The following is a 24,563-nucleotide window of genomic DNA, read 5'->3' on the forward strand; positions in this document are numbered from 1 at the left end:
AACTTCTAACAATTAGATCCCTTCTGACAGATTGCTTTAACTTCAAATCCCAGAAAGCAAAGGTTGTGTTAATTAGCCCGCTCTCTCTCTCTCTCTCTCAAGGCCATTGCTTCTTTATTTAAATTGATCCATTTTCTCTGTATTCCGAGAGATCATAAGGAATGACAGTCTTGATGAAATTATAAAAGACTTAGTTTCAGTCTTTGAATAGCTTAATCGGGCATTCTCTCATTTCACTTTTGCCTAATTAAGAGGAACTTTCAAACGATTCCCTTCATAGCAAAGAAAATCTACTCAAAAGTTAATTTTTTCAACTCTGCACACACCCAGAATAATATACTTTCATTTCTCATTTTTTTAAATTTGTCACCAAGCAGATGAGATATAGCACTCTCCCAGCAGTAGATATTATCAGAGATATTTTTAAACATTTATTGGGTTTATTCTACCTATGAGTATTCCAGAAAGTAATTATCTTAATATGATGATAGGTTAAAAAAAAAAAAAAGCCTCAAATCATTATTCTAAAATATCCTTAAGAAAACTACTCAAACAAATGGTCACTTCCTCAAAGGACTGCTTTTTTAGTACTTTTTTAATTAATGGAGTTTGTACTTTGCTTTTTAAGATCAGTTTTAGGATTATAGCATAATTGAACAAAATTTATGGAGATTTCACATTTACTGCTTGTTCTCCTCTAGAAGTTATAGGCTTCACCAGAGCATGACATTTTAACAACTAATGAGCATACCTGGGTGCATCATAATCACACAAATTACACTGTTTGCATTAAGAGTTCATTCTTGATATTGTACATTCTATTGGCTTTAAGAAATATATAATGGCATGCATATTCCTTTATAGTATTATATAGAAGAGTTTTGCTTCCCTGAAAACCCTCTACGTTCTGCCTATTTGGTTCCTCCCCTCCCCACTTCCTCCTATGTACTGACAGTCACAAATATTTTTACTCTTCCCATATTTGACCTTTTACAGAATGGTAACTAGTTGGAATCATAAAGTATACAACTTTTCAAATTGGTTTCATTCACTTATTAATATGATCTAAGTTTCCTCTATGTCTTACCATGTCTACATGACTCACTTTGTTTCAGCAATGAGTAAAACTCTATTATTTGTATTGACTATAGTTTATGTATCTATTCACTTGTTGAAGGACAATTTGCTTACTTCCATGTTTGAGCAATTAGAAATAAAATCGTATAAATATCCATATAAATGTTTTTCAAGAGTATGTAAGTTTTAAACTCTTTTGAGTAAATATCATAGAGCACAATTTTCATATCAGGTTATAAGATTTTGTATAATTTTGAAAAGAAAATCCCATCCTGTCTCTCAAGGTAATTGTTTACTTGATATCACATCCCACTCTGCTCACAGCAATGAAAAGGTTTTCCTATTGTTCCATGCCATTGCCAGTATTTGCAATTGTCAGGGTTCTGGATTTTGTACATCTGTATAGGAGTGAGTTCTTTTTTTAACCTAGAAATCTTTTACTAAAGGTATATAAACTTAATGGATTTCATATATACAAATTTAGGAACATAGTGATTCTTCCCATCCAACTCTCCCTCCTACCTGCATTCTAACTGTTCTTCCTCATCACTCTCATATTTGCATTCTTATTTTTTATAAACATTTATTATTAATTAATTCTATACACATAAACTAACCCTATATTAAGTAAAGAGCTCAACAAATATATAACAGAAAAAAAAAAAACTGTTCTTCAACCTACAAGACAAGGGCTGTTCAAAACCATCACATTGCAAAATATCCTATAGATTATCTTTTAAGTACTCTCTTGGTTATCACAAATCAGAAAAAAATATATAATATTTTCTCTTTTTGGACTGGCTAATTTTACTAAGTATAATATTTTCCACATGCATCTATTTTGTTGCATATAACAGGATTTCTTTTTTTAGTGCTGTGTAGTATTCCATGGTATGCATATACCATAATTTCTTTATCCAGTCTTCTGTTGATGGACATCTTAGTTGATTGTGAGTTAAGCTGCAATAAACATAGTGATATGTTTATTATAATGCCTTCATCTGATGATATCATTTCCTTAGGGTAAATTCCCAGGAGCGCAATGGCTGGGTCATATGGTAGGTCTATATTCAGATTTCTAAGGTTTTCCCATACTGTCATTCACAGTGCCTCTACCAGTTTAGATTCCCATCAACAGTGTATCAAGGTACTTTTTCCCCCATATCCTTACCAACATTTGTTGATTTCTATATGAGAGACTTTCAAACGGGTAAAGTAAAACCTCATAGTGGTTTTGATTTTCATTCCCTGATGCCTAGTGATCTTGAACATTTTTTCAAGGGTGTATTGACCATTTGACTTTGCACTTTTGAAAACATGCATATTCAATTCCTTTGCTCATTTCTTTTCTTCTTCTTCTTTTTTTTTTTTTTTTGTAAGGATCTCTTTATTTGTTTGAAAGTTAGAGTTACAGAGACGCTGACTCAGAGAAAAAGAGTGAGAGAGAGGTCTTCCATCCATTGGTTCAGTCCCCAAAAGGCCCCAACAGGAAGGGCTATACTGATCTGAAGCCAGGAATCGGGAATTTCTCGGTTTCCAACGTGGGTGTGGGGGCTCAAGGACTTGGGCCTTCCTCCACCACTTTCTCAGGCCATAGCAGAGAGCTTGATTGGAAGTGGAGCAACCATATATGAACCAACACTCATATGGCACTGCAGGCAATGCCTTTATCTGCTATGTCACAGTGATGGCCCCTTGCACATTTCTTAATTGGATTATTTTTTCTTGTGCTTGAGTTTCTTGAGCTCTTCATAGATTTTGGTTATTAATACCTTAGCAGTTGCATTGTTTGAAAATATTTTCTCCCATTATGCCAGTTGCATCTTTACGTTATTGAGTGTTTCTTTTGCAGTGCAGAAGCTTCTCAGTTTGATGTAATCCCATTTTTGGATTTTGGCTTTAATTGCCTGTTCTTCTGGTGCTGCTTAGTGGAATTTTTTGGATCCCCTGTATATAGAATCATGTTATCTGAAAATGTGGATTGTTTGACTTCCTCTTTCCCAGTTTGAACCCCTTTGATTTCTTTTTCTTGCCTAATGGCTCTGGCTAAATCTTTCAGGACTATATTGAATAGCAATGGTGAGCGTGGGCCTCCTTATCTGGTTCCAGATCTTAATGGGAATGCTTCTAGCTTTCCCCATTCAATAAGATATGGTTGTGGGTTTCTAATAAATTGCCTTGATTATGATGAGCAATGTTCTTTCTATACCCAATTTGTTTAAGATTTCCCTCAGGAAAGAGTGTTGTATTTTATCAAATGCTTTCTTTGCAGCTACTGAGACAATCATACTTGTTTTTCTTCAGTTTGCTAATGTGATCTATCACATTTATTGATTTGTGAATGTCTAACCATCCTTGCATTCCAGGGATATTTCTCACTTGGTCCAGGTGAATGATCTTTCTGCTGTATTGTTGGATTCAATTGGCAGCATTTTGTTGAGGATTTTTTATGTCTATGTTCATTAGAGAAATTATAGTTCTCTTTATCTGTTGTATCTTTTTCTGGTTTAGAAATAAGAAGTGTCAAAGGATTCCCTCTTTTTCAATTGTTTTGAATAGCTTGTGAGGAATTGAAAATAGTTCTTAAAATGTCTGGTAGAATTCAGTAGTGAATACATCTTGTCCTCGGCTTTTTTTTGTTGGGAGAACTTTTATTACTGATTCAATATATTGTTCTTCTTAGGTTTTCTATGTTTTATTGTTTAAATTTTCATTTCTCTGCTGACATGATATTTAGCACCTTTTCATAAATTAATTGCCATCTTCATAGTTGCATCTTTTTCAGTTTTGTAGCCAGTAAAATGTCGTGCTTACTTTTTAATCAGGTTGTTTCATTTCCCTTTTTGTCTTTAAGTTGAAAGGCAGAATGACAGAAAGAGAGCAGGAGGAGGTACACACGCATACAAACACACTCACACATACACATAGAAAGAGAGAGAAAGAGAGAGAGAGAGAGAGAGAGAGAGAGAGAGAAAGAGAGAGGGAGATTACCTATCTGCTTATTCATTTACCACTGGCAACAGTTATTGGTGATGGTATGGGCCAAAATTAGGAGCCCAGAATTGGGTCTCCTACTTGGGTGATGGAGCTCAAGCATTTTGGCCATCTTTTGCTGCCTTTCCAGATGCATCAGCAGGGAGTTAGATATGAAGTGGAGCATCTGGGACTCAAACTAGTGCTCTGACATTGGGATTCCATTGTTGCAGTCAGCAGTTTAACCTACCACACCACAAGGATGGCCCCATGCTTCATTTTTTTTAAAATTGTTGCCTTATAAATGTTCATTCTATATGTTCATATAGCAGTCGCTTATCAGTTTTAAAAATGTCTTCTACCATTCTTTGGGTCTTGTTTTCTTTCTTTTGACAGTGTTTTCCACAGAACACAAAATTTAGTTTTAATGAAATCTAGCATAATATTTTATTTCTTTCATGAATTGTGTCTGTCCTTCTTGCCTAAAAATTTATTGGCCAGTGGAAGACATCTAGTTTTTTCTGTTACATTATCTTTTTAGAATCTTACATTATTTTTTGCATATATAGGTTAAGATTGTATGAGTTAGTTTTTGTAAGGTTGTGAAGTCTCTTTTTAGGTTCATTTTTTGCATGTGAATATCCAATAGTCCCTGAACATAGGTTCAAAACTTGATTTTTGCTACAATTTTAAAATTTGGTATGAGTTTCACATGTGTTTCTTGGTCCAGCCCTCCACTCATGGATCCTTTAGGTTGGGCAGGTTTGTTAGAATTGGCTAGCATAAAGTATTTTATTTTCCCTTAATGAAAAGCAAGAACTACCTGGATTTAGGCATTTCAATTTTCCTTGGTCAGCTCTGCCCAGGCAAACCCCAGCATGTTAGGCTTTAGCTTAAACATTTGTGCTGAGGGCTGAGCTTGTTACGAAGAGTGGAGTGCTCAGATGTTTTTCAAAATGATTCCTTTTCTACCGCTGTTGGAAACCCAAAGGGATTCTTATGGTGAATTTGTTTTCTACTCCTATGGGAAGCTGAAAAGGATTTTTATGGTAAATTTGTGGAGGTCAAGCTCACAATTGTGTGTGGACTCCCAGTGCTTTTTTTTCTACATGGAATGTTTTTTATTCTCAGACTTTCCTATACTGAGTAACAGAGATTCACCCATAGTACTTAGGGTTTTCATACTCAGTCACTTATTCCTATAGTGTTTTCTGCTAGTGGATAACCACTACCTAAACTGAGATTCTCTGTATCAATGTGTGTCTTTCCGATGTAGAAAGCAGTAGTGCAACCTGTAATGTTCTTTTCTTATCGATCTAAGAAGAGGTGACTTTTCAGTTTGTGGGACTTTTCCTTGTTGTGAGGATGGAGTCCTAGCTTCCTAGCTTTCAGCACACACATGGGAAACCAGAAGTCCGTAAGACTGGTCTTAATTTTAAATATGCTTTTTAAATAATTTAGATGAGTTACTAAAATTAAGTACTAAATAAATAATAAGAAAGGTAGGAAAAGGAACCTTTAATTCTAAGAAACCTTACAACTTCCAAATCAATGAAATATAATATTTAAATGTTGTACAATTATTAAATTCAAATCCTGATTGGTGAGCTTATGAAGCATTGCAGATTATCCCAAAAAATTTGAATAAAGAAAAATCATTATGCATGCAAATGTTTATGTCATGTAATAACATATTCCAACTAGACTATTCAAGTTTGTGAGTTATATTCTCACACTCAATGTGTGGATTTAAAATGAAGTAGACTGAGAAAATTCTCTTAAATAATCTTGCACAATTTATCTCCTGCAGATATTCAATAAACATGCAAATTATTTCAGAAACACAGATTTTGAAGCTGATGGTGGGAGAATGATAGAGAACATTTTATCACTTTCAGAGTTAATCATAGAATCATCCCAGAAGTAGCAGAAATGTTAGCAAGAAGACTGTATGTCTATAAATGTCTATAACATTTATTCCTGATAAAATAAAATTAAAATCAACTTAATTATTTAGTCATGATTTAAAATGAAGATAAAGGGGGCCGGCTCTGTGACATTGTGGGTAAAGCCACTGTCTGCAGTGCTGGTATCCTCTGTGGGTGCCAGATTGGAAACCTGGCTATTCCACTTCTGATACAGCTCTCTGCTATGGCCTGGGAAAGCAGTAGTCTTTGGCCAAAATACCTAGAGTCCTGAATCCAGGTGGGAGACCCCAAAGAAGCTCTTGGCTCCTGGCTCCAGATAAGCTCAGCTTGGCCTTTGCAGCCATTTGTAGAGTGAACCAGTGGATAGAAGATCTCTTTCTCTCTGCCTCTGCCTCTCTGTAACTCTTCCTTTCAAATGAATAAATCTTTAAAAAATGAAGATCAAAAGGATATTAGTTAAAATCAGGAGTATCTTAGAAGACTATTGAAGGAAAAATTTTAGTAAAAGTGATTGAAACCACAAATAAGTATAGTGAGAGATAATAGCATACAATTATATACTGAACACAGTGTTATATATAGAACAGAACAAACATTTCTATATGAATATTTTTGTTGTGTTTTCTAGTAAACTTTTTCCATCAACACTGATGTAAAATTTAGTTAGAAGATAAAATTAATAAAAAAGAAAATGTAAAGATATCTAAAAATGGATAATTTCTCATTTACTTGTGTTGAAAATCAAATGAGACATGAACCCTCTGCTGTAGTCATTATTATTTATTTATTTATTTATTTTTACAAATCTAAACATATACAGTATGAGAAAAGTATAATGAAATAAATGACATTATAAAAGAAAAAATAGTCTAGATACAAGAAAAATATCTATAGGTAAGTATTTCCAAAATATGTTTTATTTAGGATATAAATATCGACCAATGGGAACAGAATAGAAACATAGAAACAAATCTAAGCATCTGCAACAAATTAATCTTTGAAAACACCATGTGGAAATAATAATCTCAATAATCTTGAGAAAATTGGATTGACACCTGCAGAAGTTTTAATCAGAGCACAAACTTACATCTTAGACCAAAATAAAATCAAGATTGATTGAAGAGGTAAAATTAATGCTTAAAACTATCAAACTATTAGAGCAAAACTTACAGGAAACACCTCAAGACATTAGACTGGGCAAAGTTTTTTCAAGTAAGTCCTGAAAAGCATAGACAATAAAAGCAAAAATGATTGGGTTATATCAAGTTAAGAAATTTCTGCACAGCAAAGTAAGCAATTAAGAAGCTGAAGAGAGAACTGACAGAATGGGAAAAAAATATTTGTGACCTATACATTTGATAAAGGATTAGTATCCAGAAAGTGTATGAAACTCAACAAAGCAAAACAAATGACTCAGTTTAATAATGGGCAGAGAATATGAATAGATATTTTTCAAAAGAGTAGACACAAATGACCACAAAAAATATGAATAATAGTCAGGATCACTAGCGTTTGGGGAAATACAAATAAAAACAAAGAGATATCATCTCACTTCAGTTAAAATGACTATTATCTAAAAGTCAAAAAATAACAAATGCTGCTGAGGTTGTGCAGAAAAGTATACCCTAGTACATTGTCTGTGGGAATGCAAATTAATACAAATATTACTGTACATCATATAGAGATTTCTCAAAGAAACTGAATAGACATTTGCCATCTGACCCAGGTGTCCCACTTCTTGGAACATATCAATAGATCAAATGACAAACACATTAGACAGCCTTAAAAACAGAATGGGTGAAGCAGAAGAGAGAATATCAGATTTAGAAGACAGAGAACAGGAAAGGAAACAGGCAAAACAAAGAAAAGAAGAGGAAATTAGAAATCTAAAAACATATTGTCGGGAATCTACAGGATACTATTAAAAAACCTAATATTCGGGTTCTAGGAGTTCCTGAAGGCATGGAGAGGGAGAAAGGATTAGAAGGCAATTTCAGTGAGATACTAGCAGAAAATTTCCCAGGTTTGGAGAAGGACAGAGGCATCTTAGTACAGGAAGCTTATAGAACCCCTAATAAACGTGACCAAAAGAGATCCTCACCATGACACATTGTAATCAAACTCACCACAGTGAAATATAAAGAAAAGATTCTAAAAGGTGCAAGAGAGAAACGTCAGATTACTCCCAGAGGATCTCCAATTAGACTCACAGCAGACTTCTCATCAGAAACCCTACAAGCTAGAAGGGAATGGCGAGACATAGCCCAGGTACTAAGAGAGAAAAACTGCCAGCCCAGAATATTATATCCTGCAAAGCTCTCATTTGTGAATGAAGGTGAAATTAAGACTTTTCATAGCAAACAGAAACTGAAAGAATTTGTTGCCACTCGTCCTGCCCTGCAAAAGATGCTTAAAGATGTGTTACACACAGAAACATGGTCATCAATATGAAAGAAGGTAAAGGAAGGAAACCTCAGAGCAAAAGATCACAGGAAGCTCAATTTCTCTTTGACATAGAATTAAACTCTGATGCTCTGTTAAAGCAATGTGATAAAGTAATCTATTATGTTCTCTTGATGTCTGTTAAATTCTAATTGTTCAAAAACTGCTGAATTTTTATTAAGAGCTATGGATTATTTAAATATGTGCTTTTTTCAAAGATTTGAACAATCACCTTGTAACAATGATCAAATTTGGACTATGTTATGTCATGATTTTAAGGAATCTTATTTCAACCAGATATTTTGGATTTTGAGCCTTCTTGGTGTTCTTGACAGGCATTCAAAAAATCAAAGTTTCAAACAAGCTGGTCTCTAAAATTTCCAGTAAATCCTGGACTTTGGTTTTTCCAGTTTGGGCCCAACTGAAAAAATCGAAGGACCTATGTCTCTCATCTTATAGAGACACCAACTAATCAGGCTATTTGGATTATATTAGAAGTACTGTCAAGATGTGACGTGGTACCAAACTTTAAGTTTCTATAATGAAAAATGCTATTAATACAAATGTTTGAGAATTAAAAAGTCTAATGATTTTGTGTTACTAGACATGATAGTTATCTTAATGAGAAAGCCCCAGAGGCCTAAAGGGTTAAATACTTGTAAAATCCTACAGGTGCTTTCAAAAATACTGTGAAGTAAGCAAGTGCCTCTTGTTAGTTGATGAGTTTATGATTTTAAACATGGCGACTTAAAGTCTTTTGTCATCCACAGTTATATATGATTTGCTGCTCATAAAACAAAAGCGTTGTTGGTTCTGTGTTTAGCTGTCCTCCTATAGGTTCCTATGGACTTTTTCCAGCCACTTCTATTGTATTCAGTATTTTGGGATGGCTCTGTAAACAGACGAAGCCATTAATGTATTAACAGTACCAATTGAGAGAAAGTATGGTTAACTGAGGTTACTAAAAACAAAAAGCAATTCAAATCAGTTGGCTATCTACAAAAAGAGTTAAAGATTTTAAAACCTATTATTAAAATTGCTATATTGGTCTACTATGCTATGTTATATGTATGTACATATTGTATGTCCACCTGGGGAAATTTTATTAAGAGTTATATTATAATGGCTTATAGATAAGATTATCCATAAATTTAAGCTGCTAAAATCAATCAAAGATACATTTTAATTCGCGCGACCTGAATCTGTGTATCATATGTTTTAAACTTGTTGGTAGAAAGAAACTAAAAACATTTTATATGGTTGTGCTTAAGTTTACTGGTTAAACAAACTACACCATGTTAGATATTTAAGAGGTGTTTCCAAATACATAATTCTTAAATTTATAGAAGGCATTGGACCTTCTGGCAAATGTTTTCTTAAGTTGTTATCTAATGGTTGAAACGGTTTGCTAAGTATTCATGTGATATTGCTATTGTCAGCAAGCGATGTAGGACTTGCTCCCTCATTTCTCTATTCTAAGCCCAACTTATTCTTTCATTTCTCTATTCTCTTCAAGGTAGGAAACTAATTCTATTATGAAGGAATCTGTAGGATGCACAATTTAATCTTTAGACCTTATAAAAGAGATGGCTAACATTTTTCTGTAATAGCATAGCCAAAATAAGAACGTAAATAATAATCTCATAGCTAGATTCACTTCGCCATCAGCGAAGTATACAGTAAGTAGAAAAAACCTCCCTTTCAGACCAAAGGGAAAGAAAGTTTTAAAGTGAGAATATAATTTTCCTCATGGGCATTGTCTACCTTAGAAAAACTACTACAGAACATGCCTGTGACTACAGATTTGTAGTTCAGGCCACCGAAGATTAGAGATGGGACACGGGCACTCCCTTGACTTGCATCCTCTGGTCTGCTTTAACACAAACCAGGAGGAAAAGAAAGCTAGGCATCAGAAGCAATGAGTGGCAGGCCTATTAATGGCTGATCTGTACAGTGATCTGCCCTCAAGGAGACCCAACAGGCCAGTCCACTGCAGTGGCCTTCAATGTGGTAAGCCTGGGCTTCAGCAGAAGTCAGCTTGTGAAGAGCCCTGGCACCTCTGCCAAGAGTTGGATCACTGGAAATGGACCTGCCCTGGAGTCGAAGGATGCCCAGGTCAGAGCCACAGAGCTTATTGGCTCTAAGCTGAAAAGCCCTTCACTCAGCCCAACTTCCAAAGTGACCACTGCAGCTGAGGATATGGTCAAGTAGGGTCAGCAACATTGCAGGCAGAACTGTAAATTTGTTGTTAGAGATGCCACCTGCCTTTACCTGGCCAGCTCTCCTCCCAGGCCAGCCAAGTAATGAAAGTCAACAGAGTGCCTTCCCCTAGGAGGTTCACACCTCCCTTAGGATATACCCCATGTGAAGAGATAGGTAGGTCTGGGCCTCTTAACTTACAAGGCCTAAAGCCCAACAGATTATTATCAAGCCCCTTCTATCAGGTTCTATTTGCCTCTCAATCAGAAAACTTAATTGTAGCTTAGACAGCACCTTTCTTAGCTCCTCTAATAATGACTCTGCCCTTTGTTCTAGACCCTGTTTAGAGCACTTGGGCCTCATTCCTTTGTAATCATAACCTCTACTCTACCACCAATGGCTCTACTCCCAACCTGTGTGTACTGATGGTCCTCTTCCCCACTTAATGCTGTATAATTGTTCAGACCTGGTAAATGCCACTCTTAGAATCATTGGTTATTATCCTCACTCTGTCTTTTATGACCTTGTCTAAATATGATCAGAGTCGGCAAACTTGGAAGGCTTCCATAGCCTTGGCAACTCATGACGAGAGCCTAGAGTGATTACTGGCGCCATAAACTAGAGTGTCAATTTGTTGGGTCAACAACAGGTGCCACTGTGCACTTGTTCCTCATGTGGGATCTCTGTCCTTAATGTGCTGTACATTGTGATTTAATGCTATAACTAGTACTCAAACAGTACGTTTCACTTTGTGTTTCTATGTGGGTGCAAACTGTTGAAATCTTTATACTAAATTGATCTTCTGTATATAAAGAGAATTGAAAATGAATCTTGATGTGAATGGAAGGGGAGAGGGAGTCGGAGAGGGGAGGGTTGCGGGTGGGAGGGAAGTTATGTGAGGGGGAAGCCATTGTAATCCATAAGCTGTACACTGGAAATTTATATTCATTAAATAAAAGTTCAAAAAAAAGTAAAAAAAAAAACTACAGAAATTTTAGAGCCTATGAAAAATTATAGAATGAAAGTTAATAGGTGATCTATAACTTAAATAGGTGATCTATAATCTATAATAAAAATAAATTCTAACATCCAATTTCTAACATCCAATTTCTAACATCCAATCAAACCGAGAGGGGGAAGAAGAAACACGATTTTTCAGGATAATATGTTCCTGGAAAAGTAGAATCTTTGAGGAATTTATATATACTTTAAAAACTACAAAAAACTCATCTTATAAAATATATTTTAATAATGAAAACACTAAATTGAAAACAGTGATTGTTGGAGACTCTGAGCTTATTAAAATTAATTGTGAAAAAAGACAATCACAAGACATGAAACTATTTCATTTTAAAGACATGGGGATAAAAATTTATTTGACATTGAAATACTTTTAAAGTTATAAAGTTTTGTCAAATAGAATATTTTATTGTTATTATCATTACAAATGGATTATCATTAAACTTCTGTTATAGGACTATAGATAAATCTTTGGGGAAATAAAAATGAATAATAAAACAAGATATAAAAGTCTAAGGAAAAGTTTTTTTCACACAAGCTTAGCACAATATTAGTTATCAAGCAACATTTCAGAAATAATTGAAATATTAAAATATTCAAATTCATATAAAATAGAATGCAATAGCTCATTTTTGGCTTTCTGAAATTTTTTTTTATTTTTATTTATTTATTTATTTATTTTGACAGGCAGAGTGGACAGTAGAGGGAGACAGAGAGAAAGGTCTTCCTTTTGCCATTGGTTCACCCTCCAATGGCCGCCGCGGTAGGTGTGCTGCAGCCAGCGCACCGCGTGATCTGATGGCAGGAGCCAGGTGCTTCTCCTGGTCTACCATGGGGTGCAGGGCCCAAGCACTTGGGCCATCCTCCACTGCACTCCCTGGCCATAGCAGAGAGCTGGCCTGGAAGAGGGGCAACCGGGACAGGTGGGGTTCCCCGACCGGGGCTAGAACCCGGTGTGCCGGCGCAGCAAGGCAGAGGATTAGCCTACTGAGCCGCGGCGCCGGCTGGCTTTCTGAATTTTTATGTAAGGCAAGTTATGATTATGAATCATTGACCTAAGTTCACAATGCAGTTTAATTCAGAGCCAGAAATTTTATCCAAGATTTTTGATTCTTCATTCATTGTTATTTTTAACAATGAATTTCTCATTAGAGCTTTTCTCAGTCAGAAACTACCAACTATCTTCTAACCTAGGTACATTCTATTTCAGATAATCAAATATTTTATTTGTCCTGCTTCCATAAATTTCTTATAAGAGTAACAAGAGTCACTGTGTACTTACGTCTCATGTGGGATCTGTCCTTAATATGTTGTCCAATGTGAACTAATGCTATAACTAGTACTGAAACAGTATTTTTACACCTGGTGTTTCTGTCTGGGTGCAAACTGATGAAATCTTTGCTTAGTATATACTGAATCGATCTTCTGCATATGAAGATAATTGAAAATGAAAAAAAAAACTTGGTGTTAAATTGGAAATTGCATAGAAAGTTAATCAATTCTTAAAAAAATATCATGTAGGAGCGGCAAGATGGCAGAATAGGAAGGGAGCACATTGATAGTTCAGCAAGACACACAGGTTAATAAAAGTGGAGATACTGCAGGGTCAAGGAAGAGTAGGGGAAGAAACAGCAGCGGAAACTCTTCCGGAACTAGTGATTCACAGTGGACCTGCGTAGAGAGTGTGGGAGCCCAAGTTCGGGACACCAGCGGCAGACTCAACGCACCAGCGCTGGAACGCGAGGTGAGCCGAACCTCCATAGCCCGAGACACCAGCGGGCAAGCAGAAAGAGGAGACTAGAGGGACCGAGGCTTGAAACTCCGTGGGGAAAAGTTCACCAGGCTAACTAGAAGAGAGGGAGGAAAAAAAAAAGAAAAAAAGTGACCGATACGGACACGAGTTTCTCTCCCTCCACTCACCCCTCAAGGGCGAGCAAGACAAAGAGCAGGCGCCATTTTGGACATACGTCATAAGCAGGGCGACCTCAGGTCTGCACCGGCCCTGAGCCTAGCAGAAAAACCTGACTCTGGGGGGAGGGGTGAAATAACAGGAGATTAGCATCTAACTTGGCAACCCAGTGGGAGACTGCAGGAGAATTGGAGCCCACACTGAGGGCAGCAGAGATTCCCTGTGTGGTCCTTGGGAAAGAGCTTCCAATCTCTGGCTCCTGTGGGTATATCATTCGCCTGCTAACTACCTCCAATTACGTTCAGCTGTGTGGAATTACTTCCCTTTTGAATCAAAAAAAGAGAGAGAGATTTACCACACCTAACCTGGGAGTGTCATCTTTGACACACCCTCAACCCTGAGGAACCAAACCCAGCTCTCAGTCCACACTTATCTCAAGCCTCTAAGGCTCCACCAAAACAGACAGTCCACTTAATATAGAGCCATAGCGTAACAAGAAAAAACACCACAGTGAAGAAACCAAATATCTCCAACATGCCATACAACAAACGCAAAAACCGAGGTAACAAGAACAACGAAGACACTATGACGTCCCCAAATGAAAAAGACACCCCAATTCAAGATTATGAAGATGATGAGATAGAAGAAATGCAAGAAGCGGATCTCAAAAAATTGATAAGAACATTATGAAGTTCTCAAAAACAAATTCTTGAACTACAGAAATCCTTAGTGGACAAGATAGAAAATCTCTCTCGTGAAAATGAAATATTAAGGAGGAATAAAAATGAAATGAAACAACTAGTAGAACATGAAACTGTGATAGTGACAAAAAACCACAATGAAATGAAGAATTCAATAGATCAAATGACAAACACATTAGAGAGACTTAAAAACAGAATGGGCAAAGCAGAAGAGAGAATATCAGACTTAGAAGACAGAGAACAGGAAAGGAAACAGGCAAAACAAAGAAAAGAAGAGGAAATTAGAAATCTAAAAACATATTGTCGGGAATCTACAGGATACTATTAAAAAACCTAATATTCGGGTTCTAGGAGTTCCTGAAGGCATGGAGAGGGAGAAAGGATTAGAAGGCATTTTCAATGAGATACTAGCAGAAAATTTCCCAGGTTTGGAGAAGGACAGAGGCATCTTAGTACAGGAAGCTTATAGAACCCCTAATAAACATGACCAAAAGAGATCCTCACCACGACACATTGTAATCAAACTCACCACAGTGAAACATAAAGAAAAGATTCTAAAAGGTGCAAGAGAGAAACGTCAGATTACTCCCAGAGGATCTCCAATTAGACTCACAGCAGACTTCTCATCAGAAACCCTACAAGCTAGAAGGGAATGGCGAGATATAGCCCAGGTACTAAGAGAGAAAAACTGCCAGCCCAGAATATTATATCCTGCAAAGCTCTCATTTGTGAATGAAGGTGAAATTAAGACTTTTCATAGCAAACGGAAACTGAAAGAATTTGTTGCCACTCGTCCTGCCCTGCAAAAGATGCTTAAAGATGTGTTACACACAGAAACATGGTCACCAATATGAAAGAAGGTAAAGGAAGGAAACCTCAGAGCAAAAGATCACAGGAAGCTCAATTTCTCTTTGACATAGAATTAAACTCTGATGCTCTGTTAAAGCAATGTGTTAAAGTAATCTAAAAACAAAAAGCAATTCAAATCAATTGGCTATCTACAAAAAGAGTTAAAGATTTTAAAAGCTATTATTAAAATTGCTATATTGGTCTATTATGATATGTTATATGTATGTACATATTGTATGTCCACATAGGAAATTTTATTAAGAGTTTTATTTTAAATGGCTTATAGATAAGATTGTCCATAAATTTAAGCTGCTAAAATCAATCAAAGATACATTTTAATTTGTGTGACCTGAATCTGTGTATCATATGTTTTAAACTTGTTGGTAGAAAGAAACTAAAAACATTTTAGATGGTTGTGCTTAAGTTTACTGGTTAAACAAACTACACCATGTTAGATATTTAAGAGGTGTTTTCAAATAGATGATTCTTCAGACTGGGGCTTTAACCTGCTGCACCACAGCGCCGGCCCCGTACAGATCAGCCATTAATAGGCCTGCAAATACATGATTCTTAAAATTTATACAAGGCATTGGACCTTCTGGTAAATGTTTTCTTAAGTTGTTATCTAATGGTTGAAACGGTTTGCTAAGTATTCATGTGATATTGCTATTGTCAGCAAGCGATGTAGGACTTGCTCCCTCATTTCTCTATTCTAAGCCCAACTTATTCTTTCATTTCTCTATTCTCTTCAAGGTAGGAAACTAATTCTATTATGAAGGAATCTGTAGGATGCACAATTTAATCTTTAGACCTTATAAAAGAGATGGCTAACATTTTTCTGTAATAGCATAGCCAAAATAAGAACATAAATAATAATCTCATAGCTAGATTCACTTCGCCATCAGCGAAGTATACAGTAAGTAGAAAAAACTTCCCTTTCAGACCAAAGGGAAAGAAAGTTTTAAAGTGAGAATATAATTTTCCTCATGGGCATTGTCTACCTTAGAAAAACTACTACAGAACATGCCTGTGACTATAGACTTGTAGTTCAGGCCACCGAAGATTAGAGATGGGACACGGGCACTCCCTTGACTTGCATCCTCTGGTCTGCTTTAACACAAACCAGGAGGAAAAGAAAGCTAGGCATCAGAAGCAATGAGTGGCAGGCCTATTAATGGCTGATCTGTACAGTGATCTGCCCTCAAGGAGACCCAACAGGCCAGTCCACTGCAGTGGCCTTCAATGTGGTAAGCCTGGGCTTCAGCAGAAGTCAGCTTGTGAAGAGCCCTGGCACCTCTGCCAAGAGTTGGATCACTGGAAATGGACCTGCCCTGGAGTCGAAGGATGCCCAGGTCAGAGCCACAGAGCTTATTGGCTCTAAGCTGAAAAGCCCTTCACTCAGCCCAACTTCCAAAGTGACCACTGCAGCTGAGGGTATGGTCAAGTAGGGTCAGCAACATTGCAGGCAGAACTGTAAATTTGTTGTTAGAGATGCCCCCTGCCTTTACCTGGCCAGCTCTCCTCCCAGGCCAGCCAAGTAATGAAAGTCAACAGAGTGCCTTCCCCTAGGAGGTTCACACCTCCCTTAGGATATACCCCATGTGAAGAGATAGGTAGGTCTGGGCCTCTTAACTTACATGGCCTAAAGCCCAACAGATTATTATCAAGCCCCTTCTATCAGGTTCTATTTGCCTCTCAATCAGAAAACTTAATTGTAGCTTAGACAGCACCTTTCTTAGCACATCTAATAATGACTCTGTCCTTTGTTCTAGACCCTGTCTAGTGCACTTGGGCCTCATTCCTTTGTAATCATAACCTCTACTCTACCACCAATGGCTCTACTCCCAACCTGTGTGTACTGATGGTCCTCTTCCCCACTTAATGCTGTATAACTGTTCAAACCTGGTAAATGCCACTCTTAGGATCATTGGTTACTATCCTCACTCTGTCTTTTATGACCTTGTCTAAATATGATCAGAGTCGGTAAACTTGGAAGGCTTCCATAGCCTTGGCAACTCATGACGAGAGCCTAGAGTGATTACTGGCGCCATAAACTAGAGTGTCAATTTGTTGGGTCAACAACAGGTGCCACTGTGCACTTGTTCCTCATGTGGGATCTCTGTCCTTAATGTGCTGTACATTGTGATTTAATGCTATAACTAGTACTCAAACAGTATGTTTCACTTTGTGTTTCTATGTGGGTGCAAACTGTTGAAATCTTTATACTAAATTGATCTTCTGTATATAAAGAGAATTGAAAATGAATCTTGATGTGAATGGAAGGGGAGAGGAAGTGGGAGAGGGGAGGGTTGCGGGTGGGAGGGAAGTTATGGGAGGGGAAAGCCATTGTAATCCATAAGCTGTACACTGGAAATTTATATTCATTAAATAAAAGTTAAAAAAAAAGCATAGCAAAGGGAAAAAAAAATATCATGTAGGATTTCTGTCCTTAATGTGTTGTACATTGTGATTAATGCTATAACTAGTACTCCAACAGTATTCTTCAATTTGTGTTGCTATGTGGGGGCAAACTGTTGAAATCTTTACTTAATATATACTAAACTGATCTTCTGTATATAAAGAGAATTGAAAATGAATCTTGATGTGAATGGAACGGGAGAGGAAGCGGGAAAGGGGAGGGTTGCGGGTGGGATGGAAGTTATGGGGGGGGGGATGCCATTGTAATCCATAAGTTGTACTTTCGAAATTTATATTCATTAAATACAAGTTAAAAAAAAAAGTTTCCCTTTCGTGAAGTCCCAACCACTTGCCATCTGGCACTTCAGAATTCATGTGTCACTGTCTTCCCGAATATGCTCAGAATCTTTGTTGTGCCAAAGTTTATCTTCTTAACAGTTCTTGTGTCATAATATGAATCCAAATCAAACAACCTATTATTGGCCCTTGAGAGTGAGTTAAATGCACCCATGGTACTCCACCGAGTCCCTGCCCTTACTGTTTTATAACTACACATTTGGAACTCAATACTAGTAGTAGGTCATTCTTAAATGTGCACTCAACAATGTGAACCCTACACTCTGACTTTCTCTGAGTATTCTTTGATCTAGGCTAGATTGCAAGGTCACACTGGATTCAATTGAATGTGAACTGGATCCTGTACGTGGCCTCACGTAAATAAGGTTTCAGTGTGATAGGGAATCGTGGGTTCATCTGAAACAAAGGAGCTTATACCTCCTTCCTCTGCAATTCCAGCTAATTTTATTTATACATAAAATTATAGACTCAGAAACACAGGCTTTTCCAAAGAAATCAGTGAACTTTTACTAAAAACAATTTAGAATTATAATGGCTACAAAGGAGAAATTTTAAATTAAACAAAATTATTCACCTACTGGCATATTGGAAAGGAAGGAATTCTGAATCCCTCAGAAACAATGTTCTGTTTTTGATTGACATGAAAAGCTTTCTAAAAGACTAAATCAATCAAAGTGTTGCTTGCTACAGAACACTCCTTACCAAAGACAAGTAGAAAATTTAAGCAACTAATAAGTGGCATAAAGAGATATCCATTTAGAGACGTAACTCTGACTACATGTATTTCCTTTGCCTTTGACCTAAATACTGCCTAATGACTTAAATCAAATAACCTTTTCACCCACCAATGTTTGCATCCCAAAAACTTGTTTTGTTTTCTTTTGAAAACCAAATACAAGGCTTCTAAATGTAGTTCTTCAGATCAATGAATCATTTTTCTTTTTCTTGTTTTTAAGAGATTTCTCAAAAAAGTTATTTATTTATTTGTTTATTTGTTTAAATGTCAGAGTGGCTCTTTGTCTGGCACTCAGTTCCCAGATGAATAAATTTTGATTCTGACAGGTCAGAGAATAACTCAGAGATGTTCGTATGGCTATATCTCCTTTATGCACAATGGTGGTAAGAAATGCACAAGAAATAGACACTAGCATGTGATGGCAGTTGGGACACAGGCAATATCCACCTTTATGTCCAAAGTGGTAGTTGGACTTACACCCACACACAGAGAGACATCTACATACATCCACACATTGGCATATCTACCAACTGTGTCACCTAACCATGTCTCTCCTTGCTCATATGGACTTAAAGACAACAGTGGCTCATTGACAGTTACATAATAGAGTTATGGGCAGCTAGCCAAGCAGGTGGACCTATCAGTTACCATGACACTAGTTGCTCTAGAGGTACAGGTATAGAGGAAACCAGAGATCTGGCAGAAAGGCATGGGAACTTGATAAACTCAAGTTGTCATACTTATTTTACTAATAGTGACATATACATACACACACAAAAAAAAAAGAGAGAGAGAAAGAGAGAACAAGAGTGAACTAGAGAGAGATCGTTCATCCACTGGCTTACTACCCAACATTACTGCCATCAACAGTCTCTCCATTGGGGACTCTCTCATGAGTGGCAGGGGCCCAAGGACTTCAGCCATCATCTACTGTCTCTCAGAGTGTGCATTAGCAAGGAGCTGGATCGGAATTGGAAGCAGGAATCAGTCCCAACTGCTCCAATATGGGATACAGCTGTCTCAAGCAGCCATGTAACCTACTGTGCATCAGCACCCACACCACCTATTTAATTGCTTTCATGCCTTGACCAAATTATTAGCCCAGATCAATAATGAAATATTTCCTTATCTCTAGGGAAAACTCCCAGAAATATTCTTAGGTTTATAGATTTGTTAATGAAGTACGAGCTCTAAGACTCCTTTTATTCTTTCCAATTTATTCACATGACCCTAGGTCCTGGAGAAAACCATAAACAATGTCCACAGTATTACATTGACCATAAGGTGATTCTCAGGTCAGTTCATGTTAATCTGTGTCAGGCTCCGATGACTATTGGTTTTGGCTGATTCTGAATGATTTTGTCAAGGTCCTTTCTGAAATTCAGCTCGGCAGAAACTCATAAAGAACAACTAGTATGTTGCATATGTAAATATGTAAATAATTACTGTGTGGTATTAGTATGTTAAGCAACTAATGGGAGCATACTCTTAAGCAAAGAATTCTGATTGTTTATTGTCCACAGTTTCTGTCTCCACTTTTCATTGTTAATCTCTCATTTCAGAGGGGAAAGAGAAAATGATCACTCTTGGCTAATTCCCATTGATGAAGGATATAGATTGATGAGGCTTTAAGGAGGGAATTTGTCACTGAGCTGTATATATTCTTGATCAGTTAGACTGGATTGATGAGGGATTAATATTCCTTGAATCTGGAGCCAAGTTGACACTGAGATCGCCCAATGGACTGCCCTGCCATGTTCAAATAACACCATTGGCATGGGACTTGAGAATTATGGACCAAAGAAGGAGGAGTAAGAAGATCAGAGCCATAGCCATAGCCAAATTAGGCAGGATATACTGGGGGAGAAAACCCCTTGTAGACTTATAAACTTCCAGGGTATAAAGATCACTGATGTTATGTAACCAGTTATCTTCTTGATTTTATATGTATGTGTAATATTATAAATATTTATATATTCTATAAAATTACAGTTATACCTGTCCAGTTGGTGTATCCATATGCAGCAGGCAGCAGGGAGTGTCAGCAGCTGCACAGATGGTTGCTTGTTATGCCAGAAGATAACCAGGGGCTATTTTCTTATTCATTAATATATTCACTAAACAGTGCATGGAGGTTCTTAATTCAACTATATTAGAGATTGTAGATTTGGCCAATTATGCCATTAAGTTGGTTAGATTTCTAAGGGTAGCCTCATGATAAACAAATATTCCGCATGATGTTCTAGTTCTAACACTTAATCTATACCTGTGAAACTTAAACCTTGAGCCCTCTTCCTTGTAAACCGATTTCCTGCCTGAAAAATGCTTATCTTAGGATGTATGTGTCACAGTGTACACTTGTTTTGTGCCCAAACATTATAGGCATTAGGAAACTCTGACTTGGTTGAAGTAAATTGAGCCTCTGTTTTGCTAGCTTCATTTTTTTTAAAGATTTATTTATTTTTTATTCATTTGAAAGGCAAGCTACAAAGAAAAGAGGAAAGACAGAGAAAGAGATCTTCCATTCACTGGTTTACTCCCCAAATGTCCACAACAGTCAGGAGTGGGCCAGCTCAAAGCCAGGGGCCAGGAGCTTTTTCTGAGGCTTTCATGTGTGTTCAAAGGCCCAAGACTTGAATCATCTTTCACTGCATTTTCAGGTGCATTAGCAGAGAGCTGGATCAGCAGTGAAGTATCCGGGTTTTGATATGGCACCTGTAGAGGATGCCACCGCTGTAGGTGGAGGCTTAATGTGCTATGTCCCAGCACTGGTCCACTCTATTTTTCTTGGGCAATTGGATATCTGAGACCACACAGATAAACTTACATCCTTATGGTGTGCATATTTTTAATCCATATGACACCCTGAAGACACAAAAGGGCTAAGGTGAAAGATGAATTAATTGTACCTGAGTAACATGAGGAAGAAATTAGGTCAAAATTTTATGGTCATAGGCCTTTTTTCCTGGGATATTATCTTTATTTATTTATTTATTTATTTTTATTTTTGACAGGCAGAGTGGACAGTGAGAGAGAGAGAGACAGAGAGAAAGGTCTTCCTTTGCCGTTGGTTCACCCTCCAATGGCTGCCGCGGCCGGGGCGCTTCGGCCAGGGCACCGCGCTGATCCGAAGGCAGGAGCCAGGTGCTTCTCCTGGACTCCCATGCGGGTGCAGGGCCCAAGCACTTGGGCCATTCTCCACTGCACTCCCGGGCCACAGCAGAGAGCTGGCCTGGAAGAGGGGCAACCGGGACAGAATCTGGTGCCCCGACCGGAACTAGAACCTGGTGTGCCGGTGCAGCTAGGTGGAGGATTAGCCTGTTCAGTCATGGTGCTGGCCCTGGGATATTATCTTATTATCATAAAAGGCCTTTTAGCCCACAGGCCTTTTTTTTCTGGGATATTATCATACCAACTTTTATTTCCTTATGCTTGAAACTATCTTTCCCCTTGCTTGGCTCTCTGTTGTTCATGTGTGTTAAGATCATCCAGAAGAAATGTAGCATCCTAGGAAGTTTGAAGATTTTTATTTGCATCAGGTCAGAAGGCAGACATATTTTAGATTCCATTTACGGAAAAGTTATAACTTGTAAGATTATAGTTAGGGTATCTTGCATTGAAATTTTATGCTGGATCCAAGCTCTGTAGAAGGCATTTAAGTATATAACATTTCAGGAGCTTGCTTGTACATAAGGAGAAGTCAGATTAATGCATGGAAATATCTCAAGGGTAGGTATTAAGATAACCTCTAAGGAAAGATTAAAGGTTACACTATTTAGTCAGTCTTTAATTATTAGTGGGGGAACATGCTGGAGATTTGGGTTGACAATTTTGCATATATTTTTATGGCTCTGGAGATTTTGATAACATACAAAATTCTTTATCTCTATTGCTTCAATAGCTTTTGAAAGTCAATATAGAATGTTCATATTCCAAGTTCATTGCATGATAACCATTGGCAGAAGAAGGAGGGGGAGGAGAGTAAAGTGTGGGCCCATCCTGGCATTTTCTAGGGCCATGGAGTAGACAGGTAAATAGTAGGTGCTATATTCTTTAATTGACAAATGAGTTAATTATGTCTGAAAACAAAGAGATAATAAAATGCAAGAGACTGACTGAGAACAAGTTTTTGTGTCTTGACAAGGATAACAGGCCTTGATTTCTCAGGTAGTTCATAAAGCAGCATTCATTAAAAAATACAAAATGTGAAAGTAGGTAGTTTAATCAGTATAGAAAGACACATAGTTCAATACAGAGTCAAGATGCCTTTTACCTATACTAAAAGTGATTCCTACCTTTTGGCAATAGCATGATTGGCCAGAATTTCAAAAATACATCAAATAAAGGAAGTAAAAAATAATAGAATACACATAAATTAGTATAGCATCATTTATCTAAACTTATACCAGTGGAACACATACACTGTGAGATAAGCAATAGTCCCAGAAAAGAGAACAAATATTCAGGCCAGCACTGCAGTTCACTAGGCTAATCCTCTACCTGCGGTGTCGGCACCCTGGGTTCTAGTACCAGTTGCTCCTCTTCCAGCCTAGCTCTCTGCTGTGGACCAGGAAGGCAGTGGAGGATGGCCCAAGTGCTTCGGCCCTTCACCCACATGGGAGACCAAGAGGAAGCACCTGGCTCCTGGCTTCGGATCGCTGCAGTATGCCAGCTGTGCTGGCCATTTAGGGGGTGAACCAATGGAAGGAAGACCTTTCTCTCTGTCTCTCTCTCTCTCTCACTGTCTAACTCTGCCTGTACAAAAAAAAAAAAAAAAAGAGATAGAGAGAGAGAAGCAAATATTTAAGCAAAAACAATAAAATAAATAGGTAGTACTATGTTAGACAAAATAATAACATCTTTCAAATAGGTCATTTGGTTTCAAACTGATATTAGAACACAGTAAGTCATGTATCTGGGAGATTCTTTTTGAACAGATATTTAACATCATTTACTGTCTCACAGTTTTTCTGACTGAGGGAAGCTGGTGTCCAGGATGTGCCAGCCTCCCAACTGAGGGTATGAATGTCCTGCTATTTGTTGTAAGTTAAGTTTCTATTTCTGGGTTGCCTGGAAAAAGGCAATACAAGGAAGATAATTCAGCTCATCTAAGGGGTATGGCAATCCAGCTTAACTAGGGAATCATAGATCCAAGGTTTGATTCCCTGCAGTTTTAATGAAGAAATAGTCATTGGTACATTGAAGAAGATTCAATACAATGAGGTTGGAGTTGGTCTTCAGGGTGCTTATTTTTCAAGTATTTCACCAATACCAGATCTTCTGGGGATGAATTGTGAAGAGGCATATCCATGGGTAAGGGGAACGTGTTGGAGGCAAACTTGTGAACATCAGTAATAGTTGCATCTGGATATTTTACATACTTAATGAGACCTAAGCCAATTACCTGAACTGTTAGCTAAGCTTAAGTTGTATTTACTATATAGGAAATGTCTCCATTATAGCATTTCATAAGAAATCATTGTCAACTTATGGAGCCTTTTTGGACTCTAAGCAAAGCAACATACAGTGATTATCCCAATTTTGATTTGTTTTCTGAAAAAAAATGTTGGACAGAGATTCTTTAAGGTGTGGGCCATTTTCCAATCTTATTGATATGATATCTCTATCAGATTCTTAAAGCACCTTAAATTTTCTTGCATGTCCTTGATAATGAGGCTCCCCTTACTCTGAATTGAACATGGGAATCCAAACCTGGGAATTGTTTCCTCAAGGAGTGCTTTTGTCATTTCAGAATACTGCTAAGTCCTGTGCATACAAGCTACGACACAGTGATTGTTTACAGCCCTATCTCTTCTGTTGAGAAACAATGATTTTTTTTCCTTCCTATTATTTGTTGAACTCTTATACTCAGTGTGTCGTTAACTTTATGATCATCAAATAAACTGAAAGTAGATCTTTGTAAAAATTCAGAGTGGGAATGGGAGAGGGAGGAG

The sequence above is a fragment of the Lepus europaeus genome, chromosome 4 (assembly GCF_033115175.1).
Source record: "Lepus europaeus isolate LE1 chromosome 4, mLepTim1.pri, whole genome shotgun sequence".
Lineage (NCBI taxonomy): Eukaryota > Metazoa > Chordata > Mammalia > Lagomorpha > Leporidae > Lepus > Lepus europaeus.